Source organism: Lithobates pipiens, unplaced genomic scaffold, assembly GCF_037356315.1.
Source record: "Lithobates pipiens isolate NorthernLeopardFrog02 unplaced genomic scaffold, aLitPip1_a1.2 Scaffold_8, whole genome shotgun sequence".
In the NCBI taxonomy this organism is placed as follows: Eukaryota; Metazoa; Chordata; class Amphibia; order Anura; family Ranidae; genus Lithobates; species Lithobates pipiens.
Genome location: NW_027507903.1, coordinates 577,649,416 through 577,670,874, shown reverse-complemented (window position 1 = coordinate 577,670,874; position 21,459 = coordinate 577,649,416). Strand labels below are relative to the sequence as shown.

The 21,459-nt window shown below is 48.1% G+C and overlaps 18 non-coding genes across 18 annotated transcripts; all 18 read right to left on the bottom strand.

The window, feature by feature from the left end:
• Positions 1–994: 994 nt before the first annotated feature.
• Positions 995–1,135, bottom strand: LOC143965100 (U4 spliceosomal RNA). The gene has a single exon (XR_013271510.1). It is a non-coding gene; the product is annotated as a U4 spliceosomal RNA (small nuclear RNA).
• A 1,260-nt stretch (positions 1,136–2,395) lies between these two features.
• On the bottom strand, positions 2,396–2,536 carry LOC143964860 (U4 spliceosomal RNA). Its single transcript, XR_013271311.1, has one exon. It is a non-coding gene; the product is annotated as a U4 spliceosomal RNA (small nuclear RNA).
• Positions 2,537–3,796: 1,260 nt separating this feature from the next.
• LOC143965058 (U4 spliceosomal RNA) lies at positions 3,797–3,937 on the bottom strand. The gene has a single exon (XR_013271476.1). It is a non-coding gene; the product is annotated as a U4 spliceosomal RNA (small nuclear RNA).
• A 560-nt stretch (positions 3,938–4,497) lies between these two features.
• On the bottom strand, positions 4,498–4,570 carry TRNAK-UUU (transfer RNA lysine (anticodon UUU)). Its single transcript has one exon. It is a non-coding gene; the product is annotated as a tRNA-Lys (tRNA).
• A 627-nt stretch (positions 4,571–5,197) lies between these two features.
• LOC143964859 (U4 spliceosomal RNA) lies at positions 5,198–5,338 on the bottom strand. The gene has a single exon (XR_013271310.1). It is a non-coding gene; the product is annotated as a U4 spliceosomal RNA (small nuclear RNA).
• A 1,260-nt stretch (positions 5,339–6,598) lies between these two features.
• Positions 6,599–6,739, bottom strand: LOC143964858 (U4 spliceosomal RNA). The gene has a single exon (XR_013271309.1). It is a non-coding gene; the product is annotated as a U4 spliceosomal RNA (small nuclear RNA).
• Positions 6,740–7,999: 1,260 nt separating this feature from the next.
• On the bottom strand, positions 8,000–8,140 carry LOC143965057 (U4 spliceosomal RNA). The gene has a single exon (XR_013271475.1). It is a non-coding gene; the product is annotated as a U4 spliceosomal RNA (small nuclear RNA).
• A 560-nt stretch (positions 8,141–8,700) lies between these two features.
• On the bottom strand, positions 8,701–8,773 carry TRNAK-UUU (transfer RNA lysine (anticodon UUU)). Its single transcript has one exon. It is a non-coding gene; the product is annotated as a tRNA-Lys (tRNA).
• A 627-nt stretch (positions 8,774–9,400) lies between these two features.
• Positions 9,401–9,541, bottom strand: LOC143964856 (U4 spliceosomal RNA). Its single transcript, XR_013271307.1, has one exon. It is a non-coding gene; the product is annotated as a U4 spliceosomal RNA (small nuclear RNA).
• A 1,260-nt stretch (positions 9,542–10,801) lies between these two features.
• LOC143965088 (U4 spliceosomal RNA) lies at positions 10,802–10,942 on the bottom strand. Its single transcript, XR_013271500.1, has one exon. It is a non-coding gene; the product is annotated as a U4 spliceosomal RNA (small nuclear RNA).
• Positions 10,943–12,202: 1,260 nt separating this feature from the next.
• LOC143964855 (U4 spliceosomal RNA) lies at positions 12,203–12,343 on the bottom strand. The gene has a single exon (XR_013271306.1). It is a non-coding gene; the product is annotated as a U4 spliceosomal RNA (small nuclear RNA).
• Positions 12,344–13,603: 1,260 nt separating this feature from the next.
• LOC143965056 (U4 spliceosomal RNA) lies at positions 13,604–13,744 on the bottom strand. The gene has a single exon (XR_013271474.1). It is a non-coding gene; the product is annotated as a U4 spliceosomal RNA (small nuclear RNA).
• A 1,260-nt stretch (positions 13,745–15,004) lies between these two features.
• Positions 15,005–15,145, bottom strand: LOC143964853 (U4 spliceosomal RNA). The gene has a single exon (XR_013271305.1). It is a non-coding gene; the product is annotated as a U4 spliceosomal RNA (small nuclear RNA).
• Positions 15,146–16,405: 1,260 nt separating this feature from the next.
• LOC143964852 (U4 spliceosomal RNA) lies at positions 16,406–16,546 on the bottom strand. Its single transcript, XR_013271304.1, has one exon. It is a non-coding gene; the product is annotated as a U4 spliceosomal RNA (small nuclear RNA).
• A 1,260-nt stretch (positions 16,547–17,806) lies between these two features.
• Positions 17,807–17,947, bottom strand: LOC143965076 (U4 spliceosomal RNA). The gene has a single exon (XR_013271490.1). It is a non-coding gene; the product is annotated as a U4 spliceosomal RNA (small nuclear RNA).
• Positions 17,948–19,207: 1,260 nt separating this feature from the next.
• Positions 19,208–19,348, bottom strand: LOC143964851 (U4 spliceosomal RNA). The gene has a single exon (XR_013271303.1). It is a non-coding gene; the product is annotated as a U4 spliceosomal RNA (small nuclear RNA).
• A 560-nt stretch (positions 19,349–19,908) lies between these two features.
• Positions 19,909–19,981, bottom strand: TRNAK-UUU (transfer RNA lysine (anticodon UUU)). The gene has a single exon. It is a non-coding gene; the product is annotated as a tRNA-Lys (tRNA).
• Positions 19,982–20,608: 627 nt separating this feature from the next.
• LOC143965038 (U4 spliceosomal RNA) lies at positions 20,609–20,749 on the bottom strand. The gene has a single exon (XR_013271458.1). It is a non-coding gene; the product is annotated as a U4 spliceosomal RNA (small nuclear RNA).
• Positions 20,750–21,459: the final 710 nt, after the last annotated feature.

The window sequence follows — 21,459 nt, the reverse complement described above, 5'->3', positions numbered from 1 at the left end:
GTGTCTGAACAGCTATGCTGCTGAAAAAAGACCAAGGTGGAAGGATTTGGGCCCTTTGTTGAAAGTTTGCTAGATAACATGCCTGAACTGGAGCCCAGGTAAGCTGCCATAGACAAGGGTATTTGGGAAATATTTGGTCAAGCAATCACCTTCAGCCACCTTTATTTCTGGCAGATTACAGGAGCCTAGAAAGGGGGAAGTTAGGACATTTCATCTCTCTGAGCATTCCTCACAGATGTGCATAAAGACTGCCCTATTGGCAGCTCCAGGGGCTCAAGGGTTGGTGAGAGGCACCGCCCGAACAGGGACTTGAACCCTGGACCCTCAGATTAAAAGTCTGATGCTCTACCGACTGAGCTATCCGGGCTCTGAAAGCTCCTCCTCCATAGTGGTCCAAGCTGCTTAAATCTTGACATCCATGGTGGAAAAAGACCATCGAGCCAAGGGCACCGGGTGCCTGAAAGCGAAAGTATTTGGCTTGCCCAGGCTGGCTAATCATCCTCTTCCGTTTCATTTTCTGGAACAGGTTGACTATAAAAGGGAGAATCTAACCTGCAACCATGCAGATAGGGTCCAGTCCGGTATAGGTGGAGAACGCCTAAAGTTTCTGCCTTAGTTTTACCTACAGGTCAATGCTCTTTCACCGGAAACAAGGGCCTTGTTTCACCTTGCAAAAAGACACCGCCCAACACGCTTCCAGTATTCTTAATCAGTGACTGGGTTACAAATAAAGACAGTTCACCTTTAGCCTCATGTTGCCAGGTCCAGCAGAAGAAACCCAGGCCAAAAAACGAGGTCGAGGCCACTCTTGAATACAGGCAAGTGAAGAACGAGCAGCGCGTGCCAATCCCAGATTGTTCTACCCAGGCTGCGTGATGACAGAAAAGCTCTCTATAGTGTCACCAGGCACGTGACACACTTCCTCAACTCTAACGCATCTCAGTCTGCACGTAAGAAGCCGTCACTTATCTACTGTTTAAAACACATTGCTCAGTCTCCTCAGAGACTCTCAAAAATTGCCAGTGCTGACTGTATTTCAAGTCATCATGGTGGGGTATTGGGAAAAGTTTTCAATTAGCAATAATCACGCCTCAGGTGAACCTCATTGGCTATGATACTGCCACTGCGCAAAGCTAACCAAATCGGTGCCTGCCAACATCTGCCCTTCATTGAAGGATAAATTGACATTGAGGTGAGACACATAAGTGTCATCCAGTGGGCCGCTGAGCATTCTGGGACTTGGCATGCTAATGAGACAGGGATGATGCATAAGTGGGCATTGTTTACCCACTGAATAGTGTTAGCATTTGAAAGAACTAAGGAGAATCTAAAGGGACAGGGCCCCTCGGTTGTCAGATAGGTTTCTCCCACAGCAGCCCTGAAGGGCCACTGGGAGCATATGTGTCTGAACAGCTATGCTGCTGAAAAAAGACCAAGGTGGAAGGATTTGGGCCCTTTGTTGAAAGTTTGCTAGATAACATGCCTGAACTGGAGCCCAGGTAAGCTGCCATAGACAAGGGTATTTGGGAAATATTTGGTCAAGCAATCACCTTCAGCCACCTTTATTTCTGGCAGATTACAGGAGCCTAGAAAGGGGGAAGTTAGGACATTTCATCTCTCTGAGCAATCCTCACAGATGTGCATAAAGACTGCCCTATTGGCAGCTCCAGGGGCTCAGGGGTTGGTGAGAGGCACCGCCCGAACAGGGACTTGAACCCTGGACCCTCAGATTAAAAGTCTGATGCTCTACCGACTGAGCTATCCAGGCTCTGAAAGCTCCTCCTCCATAGTGGTCCAAGCTGCTTAAATCTTGACATCCATGGTGGAAAAAGACCATCGAGCCAAGGGCACCGGGTGCCTGAAAGCGAAAGTATTTGGCTTGCCCAGGCTGGCTAATCATCCTCTTCCGTTTCATTTTCTGCAACAGGTTGACTATAAAAGGGAGAATCGAACCTGCAACCATGCAGATAGGGTCCAGTCCGGTATAGGTGGAGAACGCCTAAAGTTTCTGCCTTAGTTTTACCTACAGGTCAATGCTCTTTCACCGGAAACAAGGGCCTTGTTTCACCTTGCAAAAAGACACCGCCCAACACGCTTCCAGTATTCTTAATCAGTGACTGGGTTACAAATAAAGACAGTTCACCTTTAGCCTCATGTTGCCAGGTCCAGCAGAAGAAACCCAGGCCAAAAAACGAGGTCGAGGCCACTCTTGAATACAGGCAAGTGAAGAACGAGCAGCGCGTGCCAATCCCAGATTGTTCTACCCAGGCTGCGTGATGACAGAAAAGCTCTCTATAGTGTCACCAGGCACGTGACACACTTCCTCAACTCTAACGCATCTCAGTCTGCACGTAAGAAGCCGTCACTTATCTACTGTTTAAAACACATTGCTCAGTCTCCTCAGAGACTCTCAAAAATTGCCAGTGCTGACTGTATTTCAAGTCATCATGGCGGGGTATTGGGAAAAGTTTTCAATTAGCAATAATCACGCCTCAGGTGAACCTCATTGGCTATGATACTGCCACTGCGCAAAGCTAACCAAATCGGTGCCTGCCAACATCTGCCCTTCATTGAAGGAGAAATTGACATTGAGGTGAGACACATAAGTGTCATCCAGTGGGCCGCTGAGCATTCTGGGACTTGGCATGCTAATGAGACAGGGATGATGCATAAGTGGGCATTGTTTATCCACTGAATAGTGTTAGCATTTGAAAGAACTAAGGAGAATCTAAAGGGACAGGGCCCCTCGGTTGTCAGATAGGTTTCTCCCACAGCAGCCCTGAAGGGCCACTGGGAGCATATGTGTCTGAACAGCTATGCTGCTGAAAAAAGACCAAGGTGGAAGGATTTGGGCCCTTTGTTGAAAGTTTGCTAGATAACATGCCTGAACTGGAGCCCAGGTAAGCTGCCATAGACAAGGGTATTTGGGAAATATTTGGTCAAGCAATCACCTTCAGCCACCTTTATTTCTGGCAGATTACAGGAGCCTAGAAAGGGGGAAGTTAGGACATTTCATCTCTCTGAGCATTCCTCACAGATGTGCATAAAGACTGCCCTATTGGCAGCTCCAGGGGCTCAGGGGTTGGTGAGAGGCACTGCCCGAACTGGGACTTGAACCCTGGACCCTCAGATTAAAAGTCTGATGCTCTACCGACTGAGCTATCTGGGCTCTGAAAGCTCCTCCTCCATAGTGGTCCAAGCTGCTTAAATCTTGACATCCATGGTGGAAAAAGACCATCGAGCCAAGGGCACCGGGTGCCTGAAAGCGAAAGTATTTGGCTTGCCCAGGCTGGCTAATCATCCTCTTCCGTTTCATTTTCTGCAACAGGTTGACTATAAAAGGGAGAATCTAACCTGCAACCATGCAGATAGGGTCCAGTCCGGTATAGGTGGAGAACGCCTAAAGTTTCTGCCTTAGTTTTACCTACAGGTCAATGCTCTTTCACCGGAAACAAGGGCCTTGTTTCACCTTGCAAAAATACACCGCCCAACACGCTTCCAGTATTCTTAATCAGTGACTGGGTTACAAATAAAGACAGTTCACCTTTAGCCTCATGTTGCCAGGTCCAGCAGAAGAAACCCAGGCCAAAAAACGAGGTCGAGGCCACTCTTGAATACAGGCAAGTGAAGAACGAGCAGCGCGTGCCAATCCCAGATTGTTCTACCCAGGCTGCGTGATGACAGAAAAGCTCTCTATAGTGTCACCAGGCACGTGACACACTTCCTCAACTCTAACGCATCTCAGTCTGCACGTAAGAAGCCGTCACTTATCTACTGTTTAAAACACATTGCTCAGTCTCCTCAGAGACTCTCAAAAATTGCCAGTGCTGACTGTATTTCAAGTCATCATGGCGGGGCATTGGGAAAAGTTTTCAATTAGCAATAATCACGCCTCAGGTGAACCTCATTGGCTATGATACTGCCACTGCGCAAAGCTAACCAAATCGGTGCCTGCCAACATCTGCCCTTCATTGAAGGAGAAATTGACATTGAGGTGAGACACATAAGTGTCATCCAGTGGGCCGCTGAGCATTCTGGGACTTGGCATGCTAATGAGACAGGGATGATGCATAAGTGGGCATTGTTTACCCACTGAATAGTGTTAGCATTTGAAAGAACTAAGGAGAATCTAAAGGGACAGGGCCCCTCGGTTGTCAGATAGGTTTCTCCCACAGCAGCCCTGAAGGGCCACTGGGAGCATATGTGTCTGAACAGCTATGCTGCTGAAAAAAGACCAAGGTGGAAGGATTTGGGCCCTTTGTTGAAAGTTTGCTAGATAACATGCCTGAACTGGAGCCCAGGTAAGCTGCCATAGACAAGGGTATTTGGGAAATATTTGGTCAAGCAATCACCTTCAGCCACCTTTATTTCTGGCAGATTACAGGAGCCTAGAAAGGGGGAAGTTAGGACATTTCATCTCTCTGAGCATTCCTCACAGATGTGCATAAAGACTGCCCTATTGGCAGCTCCAGGGGCTCAAGGGTTGGTGAGAGGCACTGCCCGAACAGGGACTTGAACCCTGGACCCTCAGATTAAAAGTCTGATGCTCTACCGACTGAGCTATCCGGGCTCTGAAAGCTCCTCCTCCATAGTGGTCCAAGCTGCTTAAATCTTGACATCCATGGTGGAAAAAGACCATCGAGCCAAGGGCACCGGGTGCCTGAAAGCGAAAGTATTTGGCTTGCCCAGGCTGGCTAATCATCCTCTTCCGTTTCATTTTCTGCAACAGGTTGACTATAAAAGGGAGAATCTAACCTGCAACCATGCAGATAGGGTCCAGTCCGGTATAGGTGGAGAACGCCTAAAGTTTCTGCCTTAGTTTTACCTACAGGTCAATGCTCTTTCACCGGAAACAAGGGCCTTGTTTCACCTTGCAAAAAGACACCGCCCAACACGCTTCCAGTATTCTTAATCAGTGACTGGGTTACAAATAAAGACAGTTCACCTTTAGCCTCATGTTGCCAGGTCCAGCAGAAGAAACCCAGGCCAAAAAACGAGGTCGAGGCCACTCTTGAATACAGGAAAGTGAAGAACGAGCAGCGCGTGCCAATCCCAGATTGTTTTACCCAGGCTGCGTGATGACAGAAAAGCTCTCTATAGTGTCACCAGGCACGTGACACACTTCCTCAACTCTAACGCATCTCAGTCTGCACGTAAGAAGCCGTCACTTATCTACTGTTTAAAACACATTGCTCAGTCTCCTCAGAGACTCTCAAAAATTGCCAGTGCTGACTGTATTTCAAGTCATCATGGCGGGGTATTGGGAAAAGTTTTCAATTAGCAATAATCACGCCTCAGGTGAACCTCATTGGCTATGATACTGCCACTGCGCAAAGCTAACCAAATCGGTGCCTGCCAACATCTGCCCTTCATTGAAGGAGAAATTGACATTGAGGTGAGACACATAAGTGTCATCCAGTGGGCCGCTGAGCATTCTGGGACTTGGCATGCTAATGAGACAGGGATGATGCATAAGTGGGCATTGTTTACCCACTGAATAGTGTTAGCATTTGAAAGAACTAAGGAGAATCTAAAGGGACAGGGCCCCTCGGTTGTCAGATAGGTTTCTCCCACAGCAGCCCTGAAGGGCCACTGGGAGCATATGTGTCTGAACAGCTATGCTGCTGAAAAAAGACCAAGGTGGAAGGATTTGGGCCCTTTGTTGAAAGTTTGCTAGATAACATGCCTGAACTGGAGCCCAGGTAAGCTGCCATAGACAAGGGTATTTGGGAAATATTTGGTCAAGCAATCACCTTCAGCCACCTTTATTTCTGGCAGATTACAGGAGCCTAGAAAGGGGGAAGTTAGGACATTTCATCTCTCTGAGCATTCCTCACAGATGTGCATAAAGACTGCCCTATTGGCAGCTCCAGGGGCTCAGGGGTTGGTGAGAGGCACCGCCCGAATGGGGACTTGAACCCTGGACCCTCAGATTAAAAGTCTGATGCTCTACCGACTGAGCTATCCGGGCTCTGAAAGCTCCTCCTCCATAGTGGTCCAAGCTGCTTAAATCTTGACATCCATGGTGGAAAAAGACCATCGAGCCAAGGGCACCGGGTGCCTGAAAGCGAAAGTATTTGGCTTGCCCAGGCTGGCTAATCATCCTCTTCCGTTTCATTTTCTGGAACAGGTTGACTATAAAAGGGAGAATCTAACCTGCAACCATGCAGATAGGGTCCAGTCCGGTATAGGTGGAGAACGCCTAAAGTTTCTGCCTTAGTTTTACCTACAGGTCAATGCTCTTTCACCGGAAACAAGGGCCTTGTTTCACCTTGCAAAAAGACACCGCCCAACACGCTTCCAGTATTCTTAATCAGTGACTGGGTTACAAATAAAGACAGTTCACCTTTAGCCTCATGTTGCCAGGTCCAGCAGAAGAAACCCAGGCCAAAAAACGAGGTCGAGGCCACTCTTGAATACAGGCAAGTGAAGAACGAGCAGCGCGTGCCAATCCCAGATTGTTCTACCCAGGCTGCGTGATGACAGAAAAGCTCTCTATAGTGTCACCAGGCACGTGACACACTTCCTCAACTCTAACGCATCTCAGTCTGCACGTAAGAAGCCGTCACTTATCTACTGTTTAAAACACATTGCTCAGTCTCCTCAGAGACTCTCAAAAATTGCCAGTGCTGACTGTATTTCAAGTCATCATGGCGGGGTATTGGGAAAAGTTTTCAATTAGCAATAATCACGCCTCAGGTGAACCTCATTGGCTATGATACTGCCACTGCGCAAAGCTAACCAAATCGGTGCCTGCCAACATCTGCCCTTCATTGAAGGAGAAATTGACATTGAGGTGAGACACATAAGTGTCATCCAGTGGGCCGCTGAGCATTCTGGGACTTGGCATGCTAATGAGACAGGGATGATGCATAAGTGGGCATTGTTTACCCACTGAATAGTGTTAGCATTTGAAAGAACTAAGGAGAATCTAAAGGGACAGGGCCCCTCGGTTGTCAGATAGGTTTCTCCCACAGCAGCCCTGAAGGGCCACTGGGAGCATATGTGTCTGAACAGCTATGCTGCTGAAAAAAGACCAAGGTGGAAGGATTTGGGCCCTTTGTTGAAAGTTTGCTAGATAACATGCCTGAACTGGAGCCCAGGTAAGCTGCCATAGACAAGGGTATTTGGGAAATATTTGGTCAAGCAATCACCTTCAGCCACCTTTATTTCTGGCAGATTACAGGAGCCTAGAAAGGGGGAAGTTAGGACATTTCATCTCTCTGAGCATTCCTCACAGATGTGCATAAAGACTGCCCTATTGGCAGCTCCAGGGGCTCAAAGGTTGGTGAGAGGCACCGCCCGAACAGGGACTTGAACCCTGGACCCTCAGATTAAAAGTCTGATGCTCTACCGACTGAGCTATCCGGGCTCTGAAAGCTCCTCCTCCATAGTGGTCCAAGCTGCTTAAATCTTGACATCCATGGTGGAAAAAGACCATCGAGCCAAGGGCACCGGGTGCCTGAAAGCGAAAGTATTTGGCTTGCCCAGGCTGGCTAATCATCCTCTTCCGTTTCATTTTCTGCAACAGGTTGACTATAAAAGGGAGAATCTAACCTGCAACCATGCAGATAGGGTCCAGTCCGGTATAGGTGGAGAACGCCTAAAGTTTCTGCCTTAGTTTTACCTACAGGTCAATGCTCTTTCACCGGAAACAAGGGCCTTGTTTCACCTTGCAAAAATACACCGCCCAACACGCTTCCAGTATTCTTAATCAGTGACTGGGTTACAAATAAAGACAGTTCACCTTTAGCCTCATGTTGCCAGGTCCAGCAGAAGAAACCCAGGCCAAAAAACGAGGTCGAGGCCACTCTTGAATACAGGCAAGTGAAGAACGAGCAGCGCGTGCCAATCCCAGATTGTTCTACCCAGGCTGCGTGATGACAGAAAAGCTCTCTATAGTGTCACCAGGCACGTGACACACTTCCTCAACTCTAACGCATCTCAGTCTGCACGTAAGAAGCCGTCACTTATCTACTGTTTAAAACACATTGCTCAGTCTCCTCAGAGACTCTCAAAAATTGCCAGTGCTGACTGTATTTCAAGTCATCATGGCGGGGCATTGGGAAAAGTTTTCAATTAGCAATAATCACGCCTCAGGTGAACCTCATTGGCTATGATACTGCCACTGCGCAAAGCTAACCAAATCGGTGCCTGCCAACATCTGCCCTTCATTGAAGGAGAAATTGACATTGAGGTGAGACACATAAGTGTCATCCAGTGGGCCGCTGAGCATTCTGGGACTTGGCATGCTAATGAGACAGGGATGATGCATAAGTGGGCATTGTTTACCCACTGAATAGTGTTAGCATTTGAAAGAACTAAGGAGAATCTAAAGGGACAGGGCCCCTCGGTTGTCAGATAGGTTTCTCCCACAGCAGCCCTGAAGGGCCACTGGGAGCATATGTGTCTGAACAGCTATGCTGCTGAAAAAAGACCAAGGTGGAAGGATTTGGGCCCTTTGTTGAAAGTTTGCTAGATAACATGCCTGAACTGGAGCCCAGGTAAGCTGCCATAGACAAGGGTATTTGGGAAATATTTGGTCAAGCAATCACCTTCAGCCACCTTTATTTCTGGCAGATTACAGGAGCCTAGAAAGGGGGAAGTTAGGACATTTCATCTCTCTGAGCATTCCTCACAGATGTGCATAAAGACTGCCCTATTGGCAGCTCCAGGGGCTCAAGGGTTGGTGAGAGGCACTGCCCGAACAGGGACTTGAACCCTGGACCCTCAGATTAAAAGTCTGATGCTCTACCGACTGAGCTATCCGGGCTCTGAAAGCTCCTCCTCCATAGTGGTCCAAGCTGCTTAAATCTTGACATCCATGGTGGAAAAAGACCATCGAGCCAAGGGCACCGGGTGCCTGAAAGCGAAAGTATTTGGCTTGCCCAGGCTGGCTAATCATCCTCTTCCGTTTCATTTTCTGCAACAGGTTGACTATAAAAGGGAGAATCTAACCTGCAACCATGCAGATAGGGTCCAGTCCGGTATAGGTGGAGAACGCCTAAAGTTTCTGCCTTAGTTTTACCTACAGGTCAATGCTCTTTCACCGGAAACAAGGGCCTTGTTTCACCTTGCAAAAAGACACCGCCCAACACGCTTCCAGTATTCTTAATCAGTGACTGGGTTACAAATAAAGACAGTTCACCTTTAGCCTCATGTTGCCAGGTCCAGCAGAAGAAACCCAGGCCAAAAAACGAGGTCGAGGCCACTCTTGAATACAGGAAAGTGAAGAACGAGCAGCGCGTGCCAATCCCAGATTGTTTTACCCAGGCTGCGTGATGACAGAAAAGCTCTCTATAGTGTCACCAGGCACGTGACACACTTCCTCAACTCTAACGCATCTCAGTCTGCACGTAAGAAGCCGTCACTTATCTACTGTTTAAAACACATTGCTCAGTCTCCTCAGAGACTCTCAAAAATTGCCAGTGCTGACTGTATTTCAAGTCATCATGGCGGGGTATTGGGAAAAGTTTTCAATTAGCAATAATCACGCCTCAGGTGAACCTCATTGGCTATGATACTGCCACTGCGCAAAGCTAACCAAATCGGTGCCTGCCAACATCTGCCCTTCATTGAAGGAGAAATTGACATTGAGGTGAGACACATAAGTGTCATCCAGTGGGCCGCTGAGCATTCTGGGACTTGGCATGCTAATGAGACAGGGATGATGCATAAGTGGGCATTGTTTACCCACTGAATAGTGTTAGCATTTGAAAGAACTAAGGAGAATCTAAAGGGACAGGGCCCCTCGGTTGTCAGATAGGTTTCTCCCACAGCAGCCCTGAAGGGCCACTGGGAGCATATGTGTCTGAACAGCTATGCTGCTGAAAAAAGACCAAGGTGGAAGGATTTGGGCCCTTTGTTGAAAGTTTGCTAGATAACATGCCTGAACTGGAGCCCAGGTAAGCTGCCATAGACAAGGGTATTTGGGAAATATTTGGTCAAGCAATCACCTTCAGCCACCTTTATTTCTGGCAGATTACAGGAGCCTAGAAAGGGGGAAGTTAGGACATTTCATCTCTCTGAGCATTCCTCACAGATGTGCATAAAGACTGCCCTATTGGCAGCTCCAGGGGCTCAGGGGTTGGTGAGAGGCACCGCCCGAATGGGGACTTGAACCCTGGACCCTCAGATTAAAAGTCTGATGCTCTACCGACTGAGCTATCCGGGCTCTGAAAGCTCCTCCTCCATAGTGGTCCAAGCTGCTTAAATCTTGACATCCATGGTGGAAAAAGACCATCGAGCCAAGGGCACCGGGTGCCTGAAAGCGAAAGTATTTGGCTTGCCCAGGCTGGCTAATCATCCTCTTCCGTTTCATTTTCTGGAACAGGTTGACTATAAAAGGGAGAATCTAACCTGCAACCATGCAGATAGGGTCCAGTCCGGTATAGGTGGAGAACGCCTAAAGTTTCTGCCTTAGTTTTACCTACAGGTCAATGCTCTTTCACCGGAAACAAGGGCCTTGTTTCACCTTGCAAAAAGACACCGCCCAACACGCTTCCAGTATTCTTAATCAGTGACTGGGTTACAAATAAAGACAGTTCACCTTTAGCCTCATGTTGCCAGGTCCAGCAGAAGAAACCCAGGCCAAAAAACGAGGTCGAGGCCACTCTTGAATACAGGCAAGTGAAGAACGAGCAGCGCGTGCCAATCCCAGATTGTTCTACCCAGGCTGCGTGATGACAGAAAAGCTCTCTATAGTGTCACCAGGCACGTGACACACTTCCTCAACTCTAACGCATCTCAGTCTGCACGTAAGAAGCCGTCACTTATCTACTGTTTAAAACACATTGCTCAGTCTCCTCAGAGACTCTCAAAAATTGCCAGTGCTGACTGTATTTCAAGTCATCATGGCGGGGTATTGGGAAAAGTTTTCAATTAGCAATAATCACGCCTCAGGTGAACCTCATTGGCTATGATACTGCCACTGTGCAAAGCTAACCAAATCGGTGCCTGCCAACATCTGCCCTTCATTGAAGGAGAAATTGACATTGAGGTGAGACACATAAGTGTCATCCAGTGGGCCGCTGAGCATTCTGGGACTTGGCATGCTAATGAGACAGGGATGATGCATAAGTGGGCATTGTTTACCCACTGAATAGTGTTAGCATTTGAAAGAACTAAGGAGAATCTAAAGGGACAGGGCCCCTCGGTTGTCAGATAGGTTTCTCCCACAGCAGCCCTGAAGGGCCACTGGGAGCATATGTGTCTGAACAGCTATGCTGCTGAAAAAAGACCAAGGTGGAAGGATTTGGGCCCTTTGTTGAAAGTTTGCTAGATAACATGCCTGAACTGGAGCCCAGGTAAGCTGCCATAGACAAGGGTATTTGGGAAATATTTGGTCAAGCAATCACCTTCAGCCACCTTTATTTCTGGCAGATTACAGGAGCCTAGAAAGGGGGAAGTTAGGACATTTCATCTCTCTGAGCATTCCTCACAGATGTGCATAAAGACTGCCCTATTGGCAGCTCCAGGGGCTCAAAGGTTGGTGAGAGGCACCGCCCGAACAGGGACTTGAACCCTGGACCCTCAGATTAAAAGTCTGATGCTCTACCGACTGAGCTATCCGGGCTCTGAAAGCTCCTCCTCCATAGTGGTCCAAGCTGCTTAAATCTTGACATCCATGGTGGAAAAAGACCATCGAGCCAAGGGCACCGGGTGCCTGAAAGCGAAAGTATTTGGCTTGCCCAGGCTGGCTAATCATCCTCTTCCGTTTCATTTTCTGCAACAGGTTGACTATAAAAGGGAGAATCTAACCTGCAACCATGCAGATAGGGTCCAGTCCGGTATAGGTGGAGAACGCCTAAAGTTTCTGCCTTAGTTTTACCTACAGGTCAATGCTCTTTCACCGGAAACAAGGGCCTTGTTTCACCTTGCAAAAAGACACCGCCCAACACGCTTCCAGTATTCTTAATCAGTGACTGGGTTACAAATAAAGACAGTTCACCTTTAGCCTCATGTTGCCAGGTCCAGCAGAAGAAACCCAGGCCAAAAAACGAGGTCGAGGCCACTCTTGAATACAGGAAAGTGAAGAACGAGCAGCGCGTGCCAATCCCAGATTGTTTTACCCAGGCTGCGTGATGACAGAAAAGCTCTCTATAGTGTCACCAGGCACGTGACACACTTCCTCAACTCTAACGCATCTCAGTCTGCACGTAAGAAGCCGTCACTTATCTACTGTTTAAAACACATTGCTCAGTCTCCTCAGAGACTCTCAAAAATTGCCAGTGCTGACTGTATTTCAAGTCATCATGGCGGGGTATTGGGAAAAGTTTTCAATTAGCAATAATCACGCCTCAGGTGAACCTCATTGGCTATGATACTGCCACTGCGCAAAGCTAACCAAATCGGTGCCTGCCAACATCTGCCCTTCATTGAAGGAGAAATTGACATTGAGGTGAGACACATAAGTGTCATCCAGTGGGCCGCTGAGCATTCTGGGACTTGGCATGCTAATGAGACAGGGATGATGCATAAGTGGGCATTGTTTACCCACTGAATAGTGTTAGCATTTGAAAGAACTAAGGAGAATCTAAAGGGACAGGGCCCCTCGGTTGTCAGATAGGTTTCTCCCACAGCAGCCCTGAAGGGCCACTGGGAGCATATGTGTCTGAACAGCTATGCTGCTGAAAAAAGACCAAGGTGGAAGGATTTGGGCCCTTTGTTGAAAGTTTGCTAGATAACATGCCTGAACTGGAGCCCAGGTAAGCTGCCATAGACAAGGGTATTTGGGAAATATTTGGTCAAGCAATCACCTTCAGCCACCTTTATTTCTGGCAGATTACAGGAGCCTAGAAAGGGGGAAGTTAGGACATTTCATCTCTCTGAGCATTCCTCACAGATGTGCATAAAGACTGCCCTATTGGCAGCTCCAGGGGCTCAAAGGTTGGTGAGAGGCACCGCCCGAACAGGGACTTGAACCCTGGACCCTCAGATTAAAAGTCTGATGCTCTACCGACTGAGCTATCCGGGCTCTGAAAGCTCCTCCTCCATAGTGGTCCAAGCTGCTTAAATCTTGACATCCATGGTGGAAAAAGACCATCGAGCCAAGGGCACCGGGTGCCTGAAAGCGAAAGTATTTGGCTTGCCCAGGCTGGCTAATCATCCTCTTCCGTTTCATTTTCTGGAACAGGTTGACTATAAAAGGGAGAATCTAACCTGCAACCATGCAGATAGGGTCCAGTCCGGTATAGGTGGAGAACGCCTAAAGTTTCTGCCTTAGTTTTACCTACAGGTCAATGCTCTTTCACCGGAAACAAGGGCCTTGTTTCACCTTGCAAAAAGACACCGCCCAACACGCTTCCAGTATTCTTAATCAGTGACTGGGTTACAAATAAAGACAGTTCACCTTTAGCCTCATGTTGCCAGGTCCAGCAGAAGAAACCCAGGCCAAAAAACGAGGTCGAGGCCACTCTTGAATACAGGCAAGTGAAGAACGAGCAGCGCGTGCCAATCCCAGATTGTTCTACCCAGGCTGCGTGATGACAGAAAAGCTCTCTATAGTGTCACCAGGCACGTGACACACTTCCTCAACTCTAACGCATCTCAGTCTGCACGTAAGAAGCCGTCACTTATCTACTGTTTAAAACACATTGCTCAGTCTCCTCAGAGACTCTCAAAAATTGCCAGTGCTGACTGTATTTCAAGTCATCATGGCGGGGTATTTGGAAAAGTTTTCAATTAGCAATAATCACGCCTCAGGTGAACCTCATTGGCTATGATACTGCCACTGCGCAAAGCTAACCAAATCGGTGCCTGCCAACATCTGCCCTTCATTGAAGGAGAAATTGACATTGAGGTGAGACACATAAGTGTCATCCAGTGGGCCGCTGAGCATTCTGGGACTTGGCATGCTAATGAGACAGGGATGATGCATAAGTGGGCATTGTTTACCCACTGAATAGTGTTAGCATTTGAAAGAACTAAGGAGAATCTAAAGGGACAGGGCCCCTCGGTTGTCAGATAGGTTTCTCCCACAGCAGCCCTGAAGGGCCACTGGGAGCATATGTGTCTGAACAGCTATGCTGCTGAAAAAAGACCAAGGTGGAAGGATTTGGGCCCTTTGTTGAAAGTTTGCTAGATAACATGCCTGAACTGGAGCCCAGGTAAGCTGCCATAGACAAGGGTATTTGGGAAATATTTGGTCAAGCAATCACCTTCAGCCACCTTTATTTCTGGCAGATTACAGGAGCCTAGAAAGGGGGAAGTTAGGACATTTCATCTCTCTGAGCATTCCTCACAGATGTGCATAAAGACTGCCCTATTGGCAGCTCCAGGGGCTCAAAGGTTGGTGAGAGGCACCGCCCGAACAGGGACTTGAACCCTGGACCCTCAGATTAAAAGTCTGATGCTCTACCGACTGAGCTATCCGGGCTCTGAAAGCTCCTCCTCCATAGTGGTCCAAGCTGCTTAAATCTTGACATCCATGGTGGAAAAAGACCATCGAGCCAAGGGCACCGGGTGCCTGAAAGCGAAAGTATTTGGCTTGCCCAGGCTGGCTAATCATCCTCTTCCGTTTCATTTTCTGCAACAGGTTGACTATAAAAGGGAGAATCTAACCTGCAACCATGCAGATAGGGTCCAGTCCGGTATAGGTGGAGAACGCCTAAAGTTTCTGCCTTAGTTTTACCTACAGGTCAATGCTCTTTCACCGGAAACAAGGGCCTTGTTTCACCTTGCAAAAAGACACCGCCCAACACGCTTCCAGTATTCTTAATCAGTGACTGGGTTACAAATAAAGACAGTTCACCTTTAGCCTCATGTTGCCAGGTCCAGCAGAAGAAACCCAGGCCAAAAAACGAGGTCGAGGCCACTCTTGAATACAGGCAAGTGAAGAACGAGCAGCGCGTGCCAATCCCAGATTGTTCTACCCAGGCTGCGTGATGACAGAAAAGCTCTCTATAGTGTCACCAGGCACGTGACACACTTCCTCAACTCTAACGCATCTCAGTCTGCACGTAAGAAGCCGTCACTTATCTACTGTTTAAAACACATTGCTCAGTCTCCTCAGAGACTCTCAAAAATTGCCAGTGCTGACTGTATTTCAAGTCATCATGGCGGGGTATTGGGAAAAGTTTTCAATTAGCAATAATCACGCCTCAGGTGAACCTCATTGGCTATGATACTGCCACTGCGCAAAGCTAACCAAATCGGTGCCTGCCAACATCTGCCCTTCATTGAAGGAGAAATTGACATTGAGGTGAGACACATAAGTGTCATCCAGTGGGCCGCTGAGCATTCTGGGACTTGGCATGCTAATGAGACAGGGATGATGCATAAGTGGGCATTGTTTACCCACTGAATAGTGTTAGCATTTGAAAGAACTAAGGAGAATCTAAAGGGACAGGGCCCCTCGGTTGTCAGATAGGTTTCTCCCACAGCAGCCCTGAAGGGCCACTGGGAGCATATGTGTCTGAACAGCTATGCTGCTGAAAAAAGACCAAGGTGGAAGGATTTGGGCCCTTTGTTGAAAGTTTGCTAGATAACATGCCTGAACTGGAGCCCAGGTAAGCTGCCATAGACAAGGGTATTTGGGAAATATTTGGTCAAGCAATCACCTTCAGCCACCTTTATTTCTGGCAGATTACAGGAGCCTAGAAAGGGGGAAGTTAGGACATTTCATCTCTCTGAGCATTCCTCACAGATGTGCATAAAGACTGCCCTATTGGCAGCTCCAGGGGCTCAAAGGTTGGTGAGAGGCACCGCCCGAACAGGGACTTGAACCCTGGACCCTCAGATTAAAAGTCTGATGCTCTACCGACTGAGCTATCCGGGCTCTGAAAGCTCCTCCTCCATAGTGGTCCAAGCTGCTTAAATCTTGACATCCATGGTGGAAAAAGACCATCGAGCCAAGGGCACCGGGTGCCTGAAAGCGAAAGTATTTGGCTTGCCCAGGCTGGCTAATCATCCTCTTCCGTTTCATTTTCTGCAACAGGTTGACTATAAAAGGGAGAATCTAACCTGCAACCATGCAGATAGGGTCCAGTCCGGTATAGGTGGAGAACGCCTAAAGTTTCTGCCTTAGTTTTACCTACAGGTCAATGCTCTTTCACCGGAAACAAGGGCCTTGTTTCACCTTGCAAAAAGACACCGCCCAACACGCTTCCAGTATTCTTAATCAGTGACTGGGTTACAAATAAAGACAGTTCACCTTTAGCCTCATGTTGCCAGGTCCAGCAGAAGAAACCCAGGCCAAAAAACGAGGTCGAGGCCACTCTTGAATACAGGAAAGTGAAGAACGAGCAGCGCGTGCCAATCCCAGATTGTTTTACCCAGGCTGCGTGATGACAGAAAAGCTCTCTATAGTGTCACCAGGCACGTGACACACTTCCTCAACTCTAACGCATCTCAGTCTGCACGTAAGAAGCCGTCACTTATCTACTGTTTAAAACACATTGCTCAGTCTCCTCAGAGACTCTCAAAAATTGCCAGTGCTGACTGTATTTCAAGTCATCATGGCGGGGTATTGGGAAAAGTTTTCAATTAGCAATAATCACGCCTCAGGTGAACCTCATTGGCTATGATACTGCCACTGCGCAAAGCTAACCAAATCGGTGCCTGCCAACATCTGCCCTTCATTGAAGGAGAAATTGACATTGAGGTGAGACACATAAGTGTCATCCAGTGGGCCGCTGAGCATTCTGGGACTTGGCATGCTAATGAGACAGGGATGATGCATAAGTGGGCATTGTTTACCCACTGAATAGTGTTAGCATTTGAAAGAACTAAGGAGAATCTAAAGGGACAGGGCCCCTCGGTTGTCAGATAGGTTTCTCCCACAGCAGCCCTGAAGGGCCACTGGGAGCATATGTGTCTGAACAGCTATGCTGCTGAAAAAAGACCAAGGTGGAAGGATTTGGGCCCTTTGTTGAAAGTTTGCTAGATAACATGCCTGAACTGGAGCCCAGGTAAGCTGCCATAGACAAGGGTATTTGGGAAATATTTGGTCAAGCAATCACCTTCAGCCACCTTTATTTCTGGCAGATTACAGGAGCCTAGAAAGGGGGAAGTTAGGACATTTCATCTCTCTGAGCATTCCTCACAGATGTGCATAAAGACTGCCCTATTGGCAGCTCCAGGGGCTCAGGGGTTGGTGAGAGGCACCGCCCGAATAGGGACTTGAACCCTGGACCCTCAGATTAAAAGTCTGATGCTCTACCGACTGAGCTATCCGGGCTCTGAAAGCTCCTCCTCCATAGTGGTCCAAGCTGCTTAAATCTTGACATCCATGGTGGAAAAAGACCATCGAGCCAAGGGCACCGGGTGCCTGAAAGCGAAAGTATTTGGCTTGCCCAGGCTGGCTAATCATCCTCTTCCGTTTCATTTTCTGGAACAGGTTGACTATAAAAGGGAGAATCTAACCTGCAACCATGCAGATAGGGTCCAGTCCGGTATAGGTGGAGAACGCCTAAAGTTTCTGCCTTAGTTTTACCTACAGGTCAATGCTCTTTCACCGGAAACAAGGGCCTTGTTTCACCTTGCAAAAAGACACCGCCCAACACGCTTCCAGTATTCTTAATCAGTGACTGGGTTACAAATAAAGACAGTTCACCTTTAGCCTCATGTTGCCAGGTCCAGCAGAAGAAACCCAGGCCAAAAAACGAGGTCGAGGCCACTCTTGAATACAGGCAAGTGAAGAACGAGCAGCGCGTGCCAATCCCAGATTGTTCTACCCAGGCTGCGTGATGACAGAAAAGCTCTCTATAGTGTCACCAGGCACGTGACACACTTCCTCAACTCTAACGCATCTCAGTCTGCACGTAAGAAGCCATCACTTATCTACTGTTTAAAACATATTGCTCAGTCTCCTCAGAGACTCTCAAAAATTGCCAGTGCTGACTGTATTTCAAGTCATCATGGCAGGGTATTGGGAAAAGTTTTCAATTAGCAATAATCACGCCTCAGGTGAACCTCATTGGCTATGATACTGCCACTGCGCAAAGCTAACCAAATCGGTGCCTGCCAACATCTGCCCTTCATTGAAGGAGAAATTGACATTGAGGTGAGACACATAAGTGTCATCCAGTGGGCCGCTGAGCATTCTGGGACTTGGCATGCTAATGAGACAGGGATGATGCATAAGTGGGCATTGTTTACCCACTGAATAGTGTTAGCATTTGAAAGAACTAAGGAGAATCTAAAGGGACAGGGCCCCTCGGTTGTCAGATAGGTTTCTCCCACAGCAGCCCTGAAGGGCCACTGGGAGCATATGTGTCTGAACAGCTATGCTGCTGAAAAAAGACCAAGGTGGAAGGATTTGGGCCCTTTGTTGAAAGTTTGCTAGATAACATGCCTGAACTGGAGCCCAGGTAAGCTGCCATAGACAGGGGTATTTGGGAAATATTTGGTCAAGCAATCACCTTCAGCCACCTTTATTTCTGGCAGATTACAGGAGCCTAGAAAGGGGGAAGTTAGGACATTTCATCTCTCTGAGCATTCCTCACAGATGTGCATAAAGACTGCCCTATTGGCAGCTCCAGGGGCTCAAAGGTTGGTGAGAGGCACCGCCCGAACAGGGACTTGAACCCTGGACCCTCAGATTAAAAGTCTGATGCTCTACCGACTGAGCTATCCGGGCTCTGAAAGCTCCTCCTCCATAGTGGTCCAAGCTGCTTAAATCTTGACATCCATGGTGGAAAAAGACCATCGAGCCAAGGGCACCGGGTGCCTGAAAGCGAAAGTATTTGGCTTGCCCAGGCTGGCTAATCATCCTCTTCCGTTTCATTTTCTGGAACAGGTTGACTATAAAAGGGAGAATCTAACCTGCAACCATGCAGATAGGGTCCAGTCCGGTATAGGTGGAGAACGCCTAAAGTTTCTGCCTTAGTTTTACCTACAGGTCAATGCTCTTTCACCGGAAACAAGGGCCTTGTTTCACCTTGCAAAAAGACACCGCCCAACACGCTTCCAGTATTCTTAATCAGTGACTGGGTTACAAATAAAGACAGTTCACCTTTAGCCTCATGTTGCCAGGTCCAGCAGAAGAAACCCAGGCCAAAAAACGAGGTCGAGGCCACTCTTGAATACAGGCAAGTGAAGAACGAGCAGCGCGTGCCAATCCCAGATTGTTCTACCCAGGCTGCGTGATGACAGAAAAGCTCTCTATAGTGTCACCAGGCACGTGACACACTTCCTCAACTCTAACGCATCTCAGTCTGCACGTAAGAAGCCGTCACTTATCTACTGTTTAAAACACATTGCTCAGTCTCCTCAGAGACTCTCAAAAATTGCCAGTGCTGACTGTATTTCAAGTCATCATGGCGGGGTATTGGGAAAAGTTTTCAATTAGCAATAATCACGCCTCAGGTGAACCTCATTGGCTATGATACTGCCACTGCGCAAAGCTAACCAAATCGGTGCCTGCCAACATCTGCCCTTCATTGAAGGAGAAATTGACATTGAGGTGAGACACATAAGTGTCATCCAGTGGGCCGCTGAGCATTCTGGGACTTGGCATGCTAATGAGACAGGGATGATGCATAAGTGGGCATTGTTTACCCACTGAATAGTGTTAGCATTTGAAAGAACTAAGGAGAATCTAAAGGGACAGGGCCCCTCGGTTGTCAGATAGGTTTCTCCCACAGCAGCCCTGAAGGGCCACTGGGAGCATATGTGTCTGAACAGCTATGCTGCTGAAAAAAGACCAAGGTGGAAGGATTTGGGCCCTTTGTTGAAAGTTTGCTAGATAACATGCCTGAACTGGAGCCCAGGTAAGCTGCCATAGACAAGGGTATTTGGGAAATATTTGGTCAAGCAATCACCTTCAGCCACCTTTATTTCTGGCAGATTACAGGAGCCTAGAAAGGGGGAAGTTAGGACATTTCATCTCTCTGAGCATTCCTCACAGATGTGCATAAAGACTGCCCTATTGGCAGCTCCAGGGGCTCAAGGGTTGGTGAGAGGCACTGCCCGAACAGGGACTTGAACCCTGGACCCTCAGATTAAAAGTCTGATGCTCTACCGACTGAGCTATCCGGGCTCTGAAAGCTCCTCCTCCATAGTGGTCCAAGCTGCTTAAATCTTGACATCCATGGTGGAAAAAGACCATCGAGCCAAGGGCACCGGGTGCCTGAAAGCGAAAGTATTTGGCTTGCCCAGGCTGGCTAATCATCCTCTTCCGTTTCATTTTCTGGAACAGGTTGACTATAAAAGGGAGAATCTAACCTGCAACCATGCAGATAGGGTCCAGTCCGGTATAGGTGGAGAACGCCTAAAGTTTCTGCCTTAGTTTTACCTACAGGTCAATGCTCTTTCACCGGAAACAAGGGCCTTGTTTCACCTTGCAAAAAGACACCGCCCAACACGCTTCCAGTATTCTTAATCAGTGACTGGGTTACAAATAAAGACAGTTCACCTTTAGCCTCATGTTGCCAGGTCCAGCAGAAGAAACCCAGGCCAAAAAACGAGGTCGAGGCCACTCTTGAATACAGGAAAGTGAAGAACGAGCAGCGCGTGCCAATCCCAGATTGTTTTACCCAGGCTGCGTGATGACAGAAAAGCTCTCTATAGTGTCACCAGGCACGTGACACACTTCCTTAACTCTAACGCATCTCAGTCTGCACATAAAAAGCCGTCACTTATCTACTGTTTAAAACACATTGCTCAGTCTCCTCAGAGACTCTCAAAAATTGCCAGTGCTGACTGTATTTCAAGTCATCATGGCGGGGAATTGGGAAAAGTTTTCAATTAGCAATAATCACGCCTCAGGTGAACCTCATTGGCTATGATACTGCCACTGCGCAAAGCTAACCAAATCGGTGCCTGCCAACATCTGCCCTTCATTGAAGGATAAATTGACATTGAGGTGAGACACATAAGTGTCATCCAGTGGGCCGCTGAGCATTCTGGGACTTGGCATGCTAATGAGACAGGGATGATGCATAAGTGGGCATTGTTTACCCACTGAATAGTGTTAGCATTTGAAAGAACTAAGGAGAATCTAAAGGGACAGGGCCCCTCGGTTGTCAGATAGGTTTCTCCCACAGCAGCCCTGAAGGGCCACTGGGAGCATATGTGTCTGAACAGCTATGCTGCTGAAAAAAGACCAAGGTGGAAGGATTTGGGCCCTTTGTTGAAAGTTTGCTAGATAACATGCCTGAACTGGAGCCCAGGTAAGCTGCCATAGACAAGGGTATTTGGGAAATATTTGGTCAAGCAATCACCTTCAGCCACCTTTATTTCTGGCAGATTACAGGAGCCTAGAAAGGGGGAAGTTAGGACATTTCATCTCTCTGAGCATTCCTCACAGATGTGCATAAAGACTGCCCTATTGGCAGCTATAGGGGCAAAGGGGTTGGTGAGAGGCACCGCCGGACCAGGGACTTGAACCCTGGACCCTCAGATTAAAAGTCTGATGCTCTACCGACTGAGCTATCCGGGCTCTGAAAGCTCCTCCTCCATAGTGGTCCAAGCTGCTTAAATCTTGACATCCATGGTGGAAAAAGACCATCGAGCCAA